This window comes from Acipenser ruthenus, chromosome 51 (genome assembly GCF_902713425.1).
Source record: "Acipenser ruthenus chromosome 51, fAciRut3.2 maternal haplotype, whole genome shotgun sequence".
Classification (NCBI taxonomy): domain Eukaryota; kingdom Metazoa; phylum Chordata; class Actinopteri; order Acipenseriformes; family Acipenseridae; genus Acipenser; species Acipenser ruthenus.
This window is the reverse complement of record NC_081239.1, coordinates 5,458,027-5,474,339: the sequence shown is the minus strand read 5'-3', so window position 1 is coordinate 5,474,339 and position 16,313 is coordinate 5,458,027. Positions and strand designations below refer to the sequence as shown.

At 40.1% G+C, this 16,313-nt stretch overlaps 2 protein-coding genes and 1 long non-coding RNA gene across 3 annotated transcripts in view; 1 reads left to right on the top strand and 2 right to left on the bottom strand.

Moving 5' to 3' along the window:
* Positions 1–16,313, bottom strand: part of LOC117965866 (butyrophilin subfamily 1 member A1-like) — a 486,786-nt gene that overhangs the window by 168,767 nt on the left and 301,706 nt on the right. The gene's annotated exons all lie outside the window — the stretch shown is intronic.
* The window catches only part of LOC117407797 (butyrophilin subfamily 1 member A1-like), a 422,535-nt gene that overhangs the window by 147,807 nt on the left and 258,415 nt on the right, over positions 1–16,313 (top strand). The gene's annotated exons all lie outside the window — the stretch shown is intronic.
* On the bottom strand, positions 7,670–13,014 carry LOC131722773 (uncharacterized). The gene is made up of 4 exons (XR_009320018.1): positions 12,908–13,014; positions 11,315–11,390; positions 9,918–10,030; positions 7,670–9,732 (listed from the first exon to the last, which is right to left on the bottom strand). It is a non-coding gene; the product is annotated as an uncharacterized LOC131722773 (long non-coding RNA).

The window sequence follows — 16,313 nt, the reverse complement described above, 5'->3', positions numbered from 1 at the left end:
GGCTCACTGACACGCTGCACCTTGTGTTGGAAATGATCCCCTCCTGGTCAAACACAGCCTTCCTAGTGAACAACACGAAGTTATGAAGTCTCTCCGCGTTCCAGCTCCAGTCTGCAGCGCGGAATCTCCTTCACAAGTCCGGCTCTCCCTCTCACAATATTCCTCCGCATTTATAAAGGCAGGAGATGATTGGCAGGGCGGGGAGATCAAGCAGCGAGCCGCTGGCAAGCAGAGCCGTGGAACGGGAGACGCGGTTGCTAAGCAACAGGGGGGGGCGTGCATTGGGCAGACAGTCCTTCAGCCAATCGGAGTTTCGCTCGTATAGTTCCATAGAGGAAAGAGAGAAAGTAGTTTAGGGGGGTCCAGTGAAGCAAATACATCAAACCACACTCGAGATGAGAAATAATAATAAAGAGCTGTACAACAAAACACACATTTATATAAATAAATCAACACACACACACACACACACACAATACACATTTATCAAATAATAATATGAGAAACACAATCCACACGTGAATAATAATAATAATAATAATAATAATAATAATAATAATAATAATAATAAAGACCCTACTACAATCGCACAGTTTCGTTTTTCAAAGCTGGTAAAGGATTTACTCGTGAGTCAGGGCAGTACACGTGCTTATTAGAGTGACTGTATCTGATTGGGGAGCTCCGAATGGCTAGCTGGCTGACAAGAGGGCCGTGCCGATTGTCTGGCTTGGTGACAAGAGGGGAGCTCTGATTGGCTGACTTGGTGACAAGCGGGGAGCTCCGATTGGCTGGCTGGGTGCAGCGGGAAGGAGAGAGCTTGCTGGGCGGACATTTTGAAGAGGAGAGCGAGAATCATATCTGATAAATATTCTTTACACTGAGGTGTGTAAAATGTTCCGAACATGCGTCTAGAGCTATCGGAAGTGCAGCCTGAACCTTATAGTAATGATCTACCGGTATACTTGTTAGAATAGATATTTGTAGATATTTCGTTCTTGTGTCGATAGATCTACTCGTTATAGTTTTTATGGGTCCGGTTTCTGCACATGAGAGACGAACACAATGCTTGTGTGAACGCACATTTTAATTTAGGAGCACGGATGCGACTAGAAATTCCTAAAGGATGAATATAAACAATAAACAAGATTTATTTATAAAGCTGAAAAGTATAAAACAAAAGAGAAAAGAACCTCACAGTCGGATCTAAACTCAAAGCTCAATCGTAATGCACTCTGGGAATGTAGTTTATTGGTGTCCACTGTTAATCACACATTAAAAACTACAAATCTCCATGTTGTGCCCGTTTTATCAGGATGCAGGGGAACTGATGGCAGGCCACACTTGTTCACCACACTATAGCTAATCAAGCTCTTCTTAAAACCTGGAATGGGTGACATTGCTGTGCAATAGGAGTCTTATCTCCATCTCTGCAGTCATGGAAATCAATTCTGGGTTTAGAAACCAAGCAGCTTTCTCACAGCAGTTCACATGTGCTGGGTAGTATTAAAAACAGTCATCTCTGATGGGAATACAAGCACTCCCAGCCTCCGCTCCAGAGCCATCATCAGGTACAGATTCACTAACTGCAGGAAGTACAATTCAATCACATCAGGGACTGCAAGAATCTGCTGATATAGTGAGCAACTGCTTTATATTTTGGTATGGATTCCACCAAATTCACAGTCTAAAACAAGTTCAATGTGAATTTCTGTAAACCCCTTTAATAGAAAGCAGTTTGTCAGACTGAAACAACCTCAAAATCTCTACTCAAGATTTCTGTTTGAATACTGAAGTGCCACTCTGGTTGTTGCAAGTGAGGCCCCCAGATGCTTGGGTGTTGTGGTTTGGAAATGGTTTCTTCTGCCACCAGTGACGAGGAAAAAACACAAAAGAGATCACTGGCGGCGTTCACGCGCACAAGTCAGGGCAGTTTTCCTCGCGAGGAGTTTGCCGTACTTTTCAGGACTTGCGTTGCTATGCAGTTCTGATTTAGGGGGGGAAAAAAAGCGTCCGTACCAATGCAGATGAGTCAGTTCATAGTCATTTAGGGTACGTGTCTGCTTACTAAGCAGAAAAAGAACGACTCTGAATATCGTGAGGAGAGCTTCATGCGTTGCCATGAAGGTAAAAACATTTAACAAGAGAAATGACGTGTTGTCACATTCTGAATTACACCGCGCATTATTTGTATGGTTACCTTTCCAACACACACGCGCACACAATTATATAACATATTTTCTACTAAGTACAAGTTTTACTACTTAAAATTTATATGTGTGTCAGTGTGCGTATCAGTGTCAGTGTGTGTGTGTGTGTGTGCATGTGCGTCAGTGCATGTGTGTGCATGTGCGTCAGTGCATCAGTAAGTGTGTGTGTCTCAGTGTGTGTGTAAGCTCTGTACTCTGCAGTCAGCGCTGCCAGATTTTCTCTGCAACGCGCCGCCAAATTTACGTGATGAGGTCAAATGCGCTGATCCACGATTTTATAAAAAAACGTTTATTCAGAAGGTCGTGTAAAATTAAATTGTCCGGAACTGTCAGACAACAAATACGTCTGGCCCAAAACCGGCTGGAGAGCCGGCCCAGATTCGTGAACGAGATCTGGGCCAGTGTCAATTTGCACAACGGGCCAATACCAGCCCGGGTCAACTGGCCCAAATCCAGTATCCAGTGCTGGCCCAGTTCTGGCAAGCTTTTACATATTAGTACCCCAAATGTGGCCCAGGTCCATTCCAATGTTATTCCCTATTCCCTAACCATAGCAGACATGAAGGTGCATTTAATAGTTGCATGAAAAAGGTGCTACTTCAATAAAACAAACATGTTTTAAAAAAACAACATTTTATTAAAATTAATTTGATATTATTTACAAATGGGCTGCACAGTGGCGTGGTGGTTAGCGCTGCTGCCTCACAGCTCCAGGGTCCTGGGTTCGATTCCAGCTCTGTGTGGAGTTCTGCATTTTTGCATAATTTGAAATGTATCCATTATTATAGCTTAATCCTTTAGTGTGTGTGTGTGCGTGTGTGCGAGAGTGTGAGTGCGTCTGTGTTTGTGCGAGAGAGAGTGTGTCAGTGTGGTGCACTTCGATGGACTGGCGTTTCGTCCAGGGTGTAGTCTCACCTTGCACCCGTGTCTGGGTTAGACTCCACCTCACGAGACCCTCTAAAGGATTAAGCGGTTATGTTAATGGATTAATGGATAGATGGATTATTTACAAATGATTTTTCTATTAGTCCTCAGTCACTCTTGACCAGCATGGGATTTGGTGGACCTTGCCTTACGACCACCACCTCTGTCAGAAGCAAGGTTAAACCACCCAGGTGAATGTTTTGCCACCTGTTCATCAATCGCATTTTGGACAATGGGATTTTTCCCGTACTGCACCTGTGAAATAAAAGTTTCCATCTTGTAGCATCAAATGTTATAACAGTACTACCACCGATATTGAATCTACCATTTAGAGGGACAAAAAAAATCATGGTTATTTATAAAATAATTGAAGAGGATCTCAACTGTATATTTCTGCAGTGTAACCAACTATCATTAGGACTATTTACCTCGTTTTCCTTTTAAGAATATAAGAAAGTTTACAAACGAGAGGAGGCCATTTGGCCCATCTTGCTCGTTTGGTTGTTAGTAGCTTATTGATCCCAGAATCTCATCAAGCAGCTTCTTGAAGGATCCCAGGGTGTCAGCTTCAACAACATTACTGGGGAGTTGGTTCCAGATCCTCACAATTCTCTGTGTAAAAAAGTGCCTCCTATTTTCTGTTCTGAATGCCCCTTTATCTAATCTCCATTTGTGACCCCGGTCCTTGTTTCTTTTCTTCAATGTTAAAATGATACTTGCGTGTAATCACGGTCTTCATAGCCATCGTGACAAATGAACGCTTGCCATTAACCCCCTTCCAGTTCATTTGTTTGGCAACACTGTCAGAAAACACAGGAGCCAAAATATTCCACGCAACCTGCTTTATATCACTCCCCCCAATCTCAGCCGAAATACAAATCTGAAAAATGTACATTATATATATATATATATATATATATATATATATATATATATATATATATATATATATATATATATATACAGACGTGCTCAAATTTGTTGGTACCCATACATCTCATTGAAATAATGCTTCATTCCTCCTGAATAGTGATTAAATTAAAAGCTATTTTATCATGTATACTTGCATGCCTTTGGTATGTCATAGAATAAAGCAAAGAAGCTGTGAAAAGAGATGAATTATTGCTTATTCTACAAAGATATTCTAAAATGGCCTGGACACATTTGTTGGTACCCCTTAGAAAAGATAATAAATAATTGGATTATAGTGATATTTCAAACTAATTAGTTTCTTTAATTAGTATCACACGTCTCCAATCTTGTAATCAGTCATTCAGCCTACTTAAAGGGAGAAAAGTAGTCACTGTGCTGTTTGGTATCATTGTGTGCACCACACTGAACATGGACCAGAGAAAGCAAAGGAGAGAGTTGTCTGAGGAGATCAGAAAGAAAATAATAGACAAGCATGGTAAAGGTAAAGGCTACAAGACCATCTCCAAGCAGTTTGATGTTCCTGTGACAACAGTTGCAAATATTATCAAGAAGTTTAAGGTCCATGGAACTGTAGCCAACCTCCCTGGGCGTGGCCGCAAGAGGAAAATCGACCCCAGATTGAACAGAAGGATAGTGCGAATGGTAGAAAAAGAACCAAGGATAACTGCCAAAGAGATACAAGTTGAACTCCAAGGTGAAGGTACGTCAGTTTCTGATCGCACCATCCATCGCTTTTTGAGCAAAAGTGGGCTCCATGGAAGAAGACCCAGGAGGACTCCACTTTTGAAAGAAAAACATAAAAAAGCCAGACTGGAATTTGCTAAAATGCATATTGACAAGCCACAATCCTTCTGGGAGAATGTCCTTTGGACAGAAAACTGGAGCTTTTTGGCAAGTCACATCAGCTCTATGTTTACAGACGAAAAAATGAAGCTTTCAAAGAAAAGAACACCATACCTACAATGAAACATGGAGAAGGCTCGGTTATGTTTTGGGGCTGCTTTGCTGCGCCTTGCACAGGGTGCCTTGAATCTGTGCAGGGCACAATGAAATCTCAAGACTATCAAGGCATTCTGGAGTGAAATGTACTGCCCAGTGTCAGAAAGCTCTGTCTCACTCGCAGGTCATGGGTCCTCCAACAGGATAATGATCCAAAACACACAGCTAAAAGCAGCCAAGAATGGATAAGAACAAAACATTGGACTATTCTGAAGTGGCCTTCTATGAGTCCTGATCTGAATCCTATCGAACATCTATGGAAAGAGCTGAAACTTGCAGTATGGAGAAGGCACCCATCAAACCTCAGACAGCTGGAGCAGTTTGCTCAGGAAGAGTGGGCCAAACTACCTGTTAACAGGTGCAGAAGTCTCATTGAGAGCTACAGAAAACGTTTGATTGCAGTGATTGCCTCTAAAGATTGTGCAACAAAATATTAGGTTAGCGGTCCCATCATTTTTGTCCATGCCATTTTCATTTGTTTTCTTATTTACAATAGTATGTTGAATAAAAAATCAAAAGCAAAGTCTGATTTCTATTAAATATGGAATAAACAATGGTGGATGCCAATTACTTTTGTCAGTTTCAAGTTATTTCAGAGAAAATTGTGCATTCTTCGTTTTTTGTGGAGGGGTACCAACAAATTTGAGCACGTCTGTATATATATGTATGTATATATATATGTGTGTATATATATATATATATATATATATATATATATATATATATATATATATATATATATAAAGATAAGATTCATTTCTTTCAACCAAACTCACAATATTTGCTTGGTTTTGTGTAACTTATTGAAAACCCCCAAGGTGTGCTAAGGGCAACAGTGGAAAAATATATAAAATCAGTCAGAATAATCAGTCCTTGCAATATGAAGAAAGTGAAAATGTAAAAAGTCATGTTCGAAATATTAGTATTTCAATGGATCAAGTATTAAAGCTGAGACTGTAATGCCTTACATTTAGGCTAAATGCATTGAAATCTGGTCCTGGCCTGAGATCCAGGCAACAGGAACAGCACATGAATAGTGGATGTGTTACCCCAGGAATGTCCGTCTCGTGTAATCTCATTTCAGACAGGCACGACTTGCACACAGTGTGAGGCAGTGCTGAGTCTAGAGATCCCACAATGTGTGCCGTGCTTATCACAATTTTAAACCTGCTTTCAAATGTGAGGCAGGAACATTCATTAACTGTATATAGATGCTTACATTTTTAAATAGCAAAACTGTATTCATTAGTGTTTAAGCAAGTCCTTGTGTGTTAACATTTTTAGAAGGCCATTTACTGGTTAGCAGTGTTTTCCCCGGGTTCTAGATTTTTGTCGTCAATCGTGACTAATCCTTTCTGAAAACATTAGTCACTCCAGATATTCAGGAGTCACTACTGGCGCACAGCTCAAGTCTTCAAGGGTGTTATGAATCCTGTTTTTATTTTATACCTTTATTTAATTAAACCATTTTAATAATTGGCTCTACAGTTTAAATAAATTGATCACTTACAGCTGTAAACTTTTAGAACTTTAAAACTTAAGAACCAGATTTATTTGCCCTGAAAAGCTCCATATAGACACAGAATGCATTATGAAGAACTTATACCAGGATTGATTTATGTATTTTTTGCAATTACTTTGCAACATTTCATATGGCAATGGTACACACATAAGTCAGTATTTCATAACCAACAAACTTATTTCTATATTCATTTCAGGTTTCCTGAATGAAAGTATTTCAGAATTGTGTTAACGCTTCTGCTAAAATCTACCAGTCTGTGGTATACAGTAACATTAACAATGTAATTGTTTACTGAGTGTGTGTACTTATGTCTTTTACAATAAAAAGAAAGAAAAAAACAGTGTTAGAATATTATATACAAGCTGTGGAAACAGAGTTTTCCAATAAGGCTTAAACTTTTGTTTTCTTTTTCTTTTATCTGACGCTTCTGAGCTTTGTTTGTTCTATTTTGTCTGGTGTTCCGAATCCAAGTCTTTATCTTCTACAACTTGTTGTTCTGTTTCACTCTTGCTGTGGCCGTGCTGAAAAAAAACGAGTGGATTTTCTTCTGTGACATTTTCCAGTAGTGGCTAACAGTTTTGTTTTTTAATTCGTGCGCACAAGCGTAGCGCTTTCACTGCGGATGCAAAGGTTTGAGCAGAACTCTCTGTAGTCGTGAAAGCGCACCACGGATCGTAACAGTTTCTTAAATGCTTCTAGTTATCATCCTCCTTCTTTGAAACGCAATTTGCCATATAGTCAATTCCTTAGATTAAGATGTATCTGTGATTCTGAGGATGATTTGGTATTACAAGCTAATGAAATGAAAAACAGATTTTTGATGAAAGGATATAAACATACTTGATCAACAAAGCTTTATCTAAATGCATGTCTCTTAATAGAGACCCGTTACTTACACATCAGTTTAAGACAGCTAAAACTAAACACTCTTACTTTTGTTTCTACCTGCTCACCTGTTTCAAATACAATGACAAACATAATACAGACTCATTGGCATATATTGTCAACCGATCCCAAATTAAGATCTGTTTTACAGTATACTCCATGTTTTCCATTTAAAAGATAAAGAAATCTGAGAAATGGATTTGTTAAAGCAGACTCTTTTATTCCATCGTCTCACGTTTTAACACAGATACCGCAAGGTAACTTTAATTGTCACAATTGCGCTTGTTGCAATGCAATGATAAAAAGCGATCCAATTACCCATCCTAAAACTAATAAGCAGTTTAAAGTAAGAGGTAGGATTACTTGTGTTACCAAGTTTGTAGTCTATTTGTTGAAATGCCTTTGTGGTCTGTGCTATGTGGGTAAGACCATTAGGGAACTGAAAACGCGTAGAAGTGAACATAAAAGCGCTATTAGGAATAATGAGATCCGATCAGCTGTAGAGAGACATTTTAATGAACAACAACATAGCGTTTGTACTTTGAGATTTATGAGGATTGAAGTGGTTCATACCCCACGTCGAGGTGGAGATCCTAATTAACTGTTACTACTCGCGTCTGCATGAATTCGCTTCATTGTTTTATATGATTATGATGTTAGAATAATAAATATATAAGCTTAACAGCAGATGCTTGGTGAGTGCTTGACATTTTACGATTTTTCTGTATGTTTACTTGAGTCTATAGCACACCGTCAATACAAGAACATTGCTCTTTTAGCGTGCTCCTATTTTTTCAGTTACCATGGTAACTGACACGAGACATGAAACTGATGCGCTGATTGGCTGACTGCATTTACGTCGCTACCACGAGAATGTTGCAGAGTCAATGAATTGAGAGGCTGAGACGCTGATCTAATCAACAGCAGTGACTCTATGGTTCAGCAATCCCTTCTTTTGAAAAAACAGACGTTGTGTGTGAAGAACAAAAGGGATTTATTTTATACTACAAACAGAAACGATCGTCCTAGTGACGATTCCACTTTTTTTTGTCGTCACTTTCAAAAAACATTCGCAAATTACGAGAGTGACAACAACAATGCATAGCATTTAGCATCCTCGTTTAGTACACTAATTATGGAATAAATATTTTTAATAGGACATTATTAATCACAAAAGCATACAGAGCTGTCATGATGAGATATCACATGGTCATGGACTGTTTTAAAATTCTCTGGCCAGGAAAGCATGGCAGCATTGGGACAGATCAAAGAAAACAAGAACTCATTCATTGTTATTTTGATTATTATATACCTGCACACAGACACATTTCTGTTAAACTGGCAGCTGTATGCAGTCTATACAGCTTTTTAGGTCTGCATAGGTATATAAACCCATTCATTTTCAATGCTGTCTTTATACAGTCCAGGTTGTAGATTATCGCATATGCATATACCACACTCATTTATGTTCAAACGTTTATTACATTTATAGATTTTTTGCAGTTGTGTTTCAGATAATATGTCTGTACATTAACTAAATTCTGTGCAAATGCCTGTTTTTGTTTTATTTCAGTTTGCTTATGTGACGTGGATGGATAAAACTACAACTTAAACCCAATCGCTTGATCCTTCATTATATATTGATGTTGTTTTTAATACGACTGTTAAAAATGGATTGCTCGTGGTGCTTCTAGGTGTGCCTATACTTGGGTGGTTCTAGTGTTCACTTTCATCAAGCTTACTTCTACTTTACTGTGAAAAGGAGGTGCACCAATATTTTGAAATAACTCAAACTCAAATCATGCAAAAGGGATGTTGTTTTGACAGATTGCTCGGGCTGTCATCTTACTGTAGCATCCAGAGAGTTCAAATAACACTGGTACAAATAAGCATTTCTAGGTCTAAAATAACATCATGATGAGGAGATTACCAGTGCAGGGAATAGATGCAGTTCCAGTCCTCCCAACTCTACCAGTGGGAGTGAAAGTGAGCATTTCACTTCTTGATGGTCGAGTGAAATCCAGTCTAGTGGGTACAGCAGTGACTCTCCTTGGTGTTTGTGCCATCATTGAAGGCGAATGAATGAAGTCTTCAACACACTCATCTGGAGGCTGGCTAGGTGATGCACTTACTTGAGGTCTTTGTGTAGCAGGTGAAGTTGAAGGTGGGCGAGGTACTGCTGGTGCAGCTGGCAGGGAGCTTTTTATTGTCTTTCTTGAACCCTTTTTTGACGCACTATCATCGCTGTCGCCAAACCGAATTCTACAAAACAAAATTAATATAAAAACTATTTGAATACTATACGCTTTTCATATTGATAACATTATAATACATATTTCACACATGGAGGACATATACAAACAAATGATTTGCACGCGGTTATTGTGTCTCATTTTTAATTCAATTCTTATATAATATATTCTCTTTAAACAATGTAAATTGCATACCTGGCTGTCCTTTGTCTCTTTGGCTTTGTCACATCGTCTTCCTTTTCTGACTCCAAATCTGATGTTGAGCAAGTTAAGGAGTCTTAACTTCTGTCTTGCCTTCAGGTAATCATCTGGAAAAAAAATTAAAAGGATCTTTTGTTCACCCTTCATGTAAATGTGCTTTATTTTGCTCTTATCAGCCCCTATTTTACTGCATTTAATCCTGTACTTCAGAATACTGTAATCTGCCAAGTTTTTAACCTGTAGTACTTTGTATTTACTCACATCCTGATGTAACTATCACTATTTAATCATATCCTGATGTAACTATCACTATTACCTGCTGTATTATTGAATTGTGGTTTGTCAAACTTGTACTTTACTTGAACAAAAGTTATTGTATTTCTTGCTCTTATTGTATTACTTGTATTGTAACACTTGAAATGTTTTTGCTTACGATTGTAAGTCGCCCTGGATAAGGGCGTCTGCTAAGAAATAAATAATAATAATAAAATAAGGTTCCTGACCTAACTTTTTGCCAGGGTTCAAACTAGACCTATATAACTGACACTTTCCTCCTTTGGATAGTAACTTGGCCAACATATCCACAATACTTGGTTACTTCTTTATGAAAAAAAAAACACAAATGGCGTGTTTGTGTGAAAATCCTGAGCTCATGTTTGGTCCAGCCCTGGCCAGGATCTTCTCTGTTCCTGACTGCTCTGTCAATTCTCTCCTCATCGGTGGAGTTTGTCCACCAGGCTATTCCATCCTTATACCACGTTGCGGGCACCATGTGGATAGTTTTATTGGTCACAAATTCAACTATAAGATACATATCTAAATTTAACACAAATAAAGAAGATTAGACCTACACATTCATTTTAAGCTTTTATACACTGGACCTGTTGTTTTAGCTTCCATTTTGGATACTGCTATATATAACAATGTTATGCTGCTCTTTGCTGGTATTGCTATTTTGATCAGTCCAAGACTTTCTTCCACCTACTGTGACTATGCCCAAACATTACTAGAAATGTTTGTTAAGCACTCTGGCGAAATCTATGGGCAAGATCTTTTAGTATACAATGCTCATAAACATTGTATACTAAAAGAAACTGTCGAAATTCAGTAGCCTTCCAGCGATCAGCTTCACGTGGCGAGGTTTCCTTGCAAATTCTGCTGGTATGTAGGCACGCATATCTGTCAAACTAGTGGACAGTCTTTCAACAAGGCAGGCAGGCAGACGGCACTTGAGTGGTACTTTTGTCCAAATATTTCTCAAGCGCCTAACAACCCCCAAACACACTAAATGCATATAATCCAAGGGAAACTGTGAGTGCAATCCAACGGGAATTCCACGAGTCCTTCGTTGCATTCACAACAGGTGGCTGAGTGTCACTGATATCATTCACTTGCATTTCATTTTCTTCAGTCACTCTTCTGAGCAGTCTGTCTTCATTTGCACAAGCCCTTCGTCTGAGAGTATAACTGGAGAGAAACACCTTTCTGTTCATTATCGAAAATTAAAAACATGCACTCTTAAAAAAACAACAACGTGGAAGACTATATCAATATAGAAAAGGTAAGACAGTATTTTAAGTTGCAATTAAGTTTTTCAGGACTAAAAGGTGTAACACATGCATATGATATACCGTAAACTACAATATTCAAACTTATGAAACAGGAAATTACACATTAAAATTAAAACACTTTCTTTAAAAAAAAAGGACATGAGTTTGTAACTGAAAAGAATAAACCTGCAGCTGCATTAGATGTTCCTTTAACACAGATACGGTAATAATAATAATAATAATAATAATAATAATAATAATAATAATAATAATAATAATAATAATAGAAAAAACTGTTTTAACACAAATCACATCAATCTGAACTGTGGCTGTTTGTTACCGTTAATATTTGAATTCCGTTCATGTTCACAAATCCTAACTCATTAAACTACTAAACTAAATTCAGCTTTTAAAAATCTATAGGCACAACTGTATATAACGTTTCCATAAATAATCCAAACACTACTTTGAAACACAGTAGGTACAGATTTAACATGGGCACTAAATCTTTTAAAGGATCAGTACAATTAAGGTCAGACAATCAATAATCGGTGCATTGAATAATTCTTGCACCTTTAGTATATTATTTGCTCAAATGTATTGTTGAATATCTACAGATCTTTGTTTCCTTCCTTCCTTTCTTACACACACTTGTGCAGTTCAATACTGTTGCATCAACACAATTAAAATGGAGGGTTGTTTGTTTTTAGCTGTCTGCTCGCATGTTCCTCAGAAGGCGCTGCTTGCTGTTCATGGCAGCGCGCTGAGCTGCCTCTCCGCACACTGCGTGTCGTTTTGAAGCGCTGTGTTTAAGATATTTTCATGTTTGATCTCCTGGCTCCCTGTTAAAATGCAGTCTGTCCTGCCATCAGTTCACCTGCATCCTGATAAAACGGACACAACATGGAGGTTTTATTTAACTCTGTCAAACTGAAGCCAGGGGTAATCTTTTATCCACTGTTGGTTGAACTGTCTGTTGATAATTCAGTGAAACTGGCGGATATGGGATTTGTAGTTTTTAATGTGTGATTCACAGTGGGCAGTGGACACCAATAAACTACATTCCCAGAGTGCATTACGATTGAGCTTTGAGTTTAGATCCGACTGCGACGTTCTTTTTTTTCTTTTGTTTTATACTTTTCAGCTTTAGAAATAAATCTCGTTTATTGTTTATAGTCACCCTTTAGGGATTTCTAGTCGCATCCGTGCGCCTAAATTAAAATGTGCGTTCACACAAGCATTGTGTTCGTCTCTCATGTGCAGAAACCGGACCCATAAAAACTATAACGAGTAGATCTATCGACGTTTGAATCAGACACAAGAACGAAATATCTACAAATATCTATTCTTCCAAGTATACCGCTAGATCATTACTATAAGGTTCAGGCTGCACTCCCGATAGCTCTAGACGCATGTTCGGAACATTTTACACACCTCAGTGTAAAGAATATTTATCAGATATGATTCTCGCTCTCCTCTTCAAAATGTCCTCCCAGCAAGTTCTCTTCTTCCCGCTGCACCCAGCCAGCCAATCGGAGCTCCCCTCTTGTCACCCAGCCAGCCAATCGGAGCTCCCCGCTTGTCACCCAGCCAGCCAATCGGAGCTCCCCTCTAGTCACCCAGCCAGCCAATCGGAGCTCCCCTCTTGTCACCCAGCCAGCCAATCGGAGCTCCCCTCTAGTCACCCAGCCAGCCAATCGGAGTTCCACTCTTGTCACCAAACCAGCCAATCGGAGCTCCCCTCTTGTCACCCAGCCAGCCAATCAGAGCTCCCCTCTTGTCAACGAGCCAGCCAACTAAGAGCTCCCCTCTTGTCAACGAGCCAGCCAATCAGAGCTCCCCTCTTGTCAACGAGCCAGCCAATCGAAGCTCCCCTCTTGTCATCCAGCCAGCAAATCGGAGCTCCCCTCTTATCAGCCAGCCAGCCAATCGGAGCTTCCCCCTTGTCTTCCAGCCAGCCAATCGGAGCTCCCCTCTTGACACCCAGCCAGCCAATCGGAGCTCTCCTCTTCTTTCCCACCCCTCTACTCATTAAATGTCAGTGTTGTAGACAGTGCGCGTGAGAATCAGATTATTAGGCTATAAATGATTATAATTATTATTTATTTATTAGCAGGGATTAATAATCCCCCTCTGGTGAATTTTAGCGGGCAGCAGCCTTCCAATAAATTATAAACAAATACAAGTGCTTCAATAATGGTTCTGTACGTTCTTTAAATATTTCAGATGTGTTATTTTTAAAAATTATATTTGTATTGATCCCGCATTTGGCCGTATTTGCACCGCATCCGCATTAGTATAAGATGGTTTGCATCGTGCGGCTCGATTCCTGGACGGCACCGCATCACGTGTGCGACTCCTGTGCGGGTTCGCCGGCATGAAAAGGAGTCCGCCCCGAATCCGCCTGCTGTCTGGGAATGTATTAACGAGCTGATTTAATTATTCTAGTATGTTCGTGTAAACTTGGAAAGGAGGTATTGTTCTAGAAACTTGAACAGCCTTAAGCAAAAACACCGCTGCTTCTTAACTTTAAATATGAACAAACTGCTGACACCGCAGAACCTGTAGCGTGTTCACTGGAAATACCTTCGTGTCCTCCTGACGCAGGGAGGCTGCCTGTCACCGGGGGGATTCTGCAGCGGGTGTCGAGGCCGAGTGGGTAAGACGATGGACTGGGAATCCATTGGGGTCTCCCCGCGCAGGTTCCAATCCTGCTGGCAACGTGTAAATATCCCTTCTGTATTCCGTGCCATTGTATAATCTCACTCAAACCACAGCTAGGATGTCTAGGAATGTTTTTCATGTGGGCACAAATCTGAGCCTGTGTTACTGAACCTCATCCAGAGGATACTCGGGTTAAAACAGGCAGGGTATTCTAAAAATCTACAGCGATCGTTTGGTTATTTGTATTTTGGGGAAAAACAAAACGTTTAAATCAAACAGTTTTATACTGTAAATAACAAATGATTGTAACACAATTTAAACTGGTATCACTGCAGATAGAACTACCTTTACACAATATAAACAAACTGGACAGTCAACAATATCGACTTTCTAAACTGAAGTGCACAGAACTCTAAACTGTAAACTAAAACCTAGGAATTATAACTAAACTGGAACACGACTGTGGGGCAGTGTGGTTTTAAACACGTCTAAACGGTTACATTTTGTTACAACTGTCTTCCAATTTAAAAATGCGCGCCAAGAGGTAACAAGACAAACAGCTGCACAACAGAAACAGCGGGCAGGAAATGATCCAACCAATCAGAGACAGGCAAATAAAATTCTGCACGCCCTCGTCCACTATGACGTCTTTAACATTCTAACAAGTATTGCCCCGTTTTGTCCAATCACGAATGAGCCGGTGTGTCTAATAGCTGGAGCGCAGACGCGCATTTACTGTTGTGAGTTTCTGAACTGCAGTGGAGATGTCTGGAAGAGGAAAGACCGGCGGTAAAACCCGTGCGAAGGCAAAGACTCGCTCCTCCGGGGCAGGACTGCAGGTAGTGATGGGGAAAGTGAAGCCTCCGGAACCACTGAACCCTCTGAATCACTGTTTCACAAAAAGATTCACTGAGCCGAAGCACACGAGGCGCTTCATGCTTTTCAGCGCCGTCTCCTGGTAGATCTGCACAGCGCAATGTATTGAGTAAACACAGACCTCTATCTCCAGAGAAGGCATTTAGTAAAGTGGACAACTGCACTGATGTTTCATACACTTTTGACAATATCAAGCGATTTCATTTTTAATTTTCTCGATTAATTGGGCATCTATACTTTATAAAGTAGAGAGGTGGAAAACTGAGGGCTCAAATCTCTGCAGTTTCCTTTTTTAAAGTTGTGTACTCTGTATCCTTTATACACACGTATAATAGATCGGATGATTTTTTTTACCAATAAATAAAATGCTTTTTTGGTTTGTTAATTTGAAAAAATTAATTTATGAAGTATAAAACAGAAAGTAGCACCTTGATTTTTAAAAAAAAAAAATCCTTTCAGCTTGAAACACCACACTGAGCACTGCTGACAAAAAGTACGTATTGGATTAATGCTAAACACCGTTCATGGGTCACATGACCTACTGGTTCAATGAACCACTGTTTGCTTCAATTGGTTCATGTGGGGTCGAATCAGCAGAGGATTCAGCCCCATCACTAACTGTAGTTCCCAGTCGGTCGTGTCCAAAGGCTACTGCGGAAGGGAGACTATGCCCAGCGTGTCGGCGCTGGAGCCCCGGTCTATCTATCTCGAATACCTGACTGCTGAAATCCTGGAGCTGTCCGGGAACGCCGCCCGGGACAACAAGGAAACCCGAATCATCCCGCGTCACCTGCAGCTCGCTGTGCGCAACGACAAGGAGCTCAACAAGCTGATGGGAGGCGTCACCATCGCTCAGGGCGGAGTACTGCTCAACATCCAGGCCGTGCTGCTGCCCTTGAAAACCGAGAAGCCAGCCAAGAAGTAAATCACTCGGACGCCGCTTTTAGATCTTATAAGCCCCAAAAGGCTCTTTTAAGAGCCACCCTCTTTTCTATAAAAGCGCATCGAATCGGTTTATTTTTCTTGTCTGAATAATGCCAAAGCGTGAGAATTGCAGCAATGACTAGTGTGTGTGTGTGGCAGTGCAGCGTTACCATGTCTGTTTGCAGCGATATCAAACACACGCCTTGCCTCAGCGGGTGTAGCTCACGTTCCCCGCATCATTGACACGTTCTTTACAAACAGACAATCTCATACAATATCAATGGACTGCTTTACTTTGTTTTCGATCGAGCTACACTGAAACATGCTTCCAGTTGGAAGTCCACGCCTCCCGTGTTTGTGTTTTATTGCGGGGATA